Source organism: Bombus pyrosoma, linkage group LG3 (genome assembly GCF_014825855.1).
Source record: "Bombus pyrosoma isolate SC7728 linkage group LG3, ASM1482585v1, whole genome shotgun sequence".
NCBI classification, from domain to species: Eukaryota; Metazoa; Arthropoda; class Insecta; order Hymenoptera; family Apidae; genus Bombus; species Bombus pyrosoma.
Window position 1 is genome coordinate 40169 of NC_057772.1, and position 726 is coordinate 40894.

Sequence of the window (726 nt, forward strand, 5' to 3'; positions counted from 1 at the left end):
GAAATTAGAAACAACACGCTCTTCATCCGGCGTGTAATATGGCGCCAAATGAGCACTTAAACGTCGAAATATCGCTACTATTAACGGAAAAGCATATAAATTTCCTGAAAATGGACAGAAGATTAAATTTTTCGAGCTGCCCGTATTGTTTCAACGTAAGAAAAAGCACGCATTACATTCGGCGTACAAAATGGAACAAGATGAGCGCTTAAACGTCGAAATATCTCAATTATTACCTAAATAACAGTTATATTTCCTGAAAATCGACAAAAGATTCCATTTTGCGAGCTGCCGTTACTGTTTCGAAATTAGAAACAACACGCTCTTCATCCGGCGTGTAATATGGGGCCAAATGAGCACTTAAACGTCGAAATATCGCTACTATTAACGGAAAAGCATATAAATTTCCTGAAAATGGACAGAAGATTAAATTTTGCGAGCTGCCCGTATTGTTTCAACGTAAGAAAAAGCACGCATTACATTCGGCGTACAAAATGGAACAAAATGAGCGCTTAAACGTCGAAATATCTCAATTATTACCTAAATAGCAGTTATATTTCCTGAAAATCGGCGAGGGATTCTATTTTGCGAGCTGCCGCTACTGATTCGAAATTAGAAACAACACGCACTTCGTTCGGCGTGTAAAATGGAGCCAAATGAGCAACTAAACATCGAAATATCGCTATTATTAACGGAAAAGCATTTAAATTTCCTGAAAATGGACAG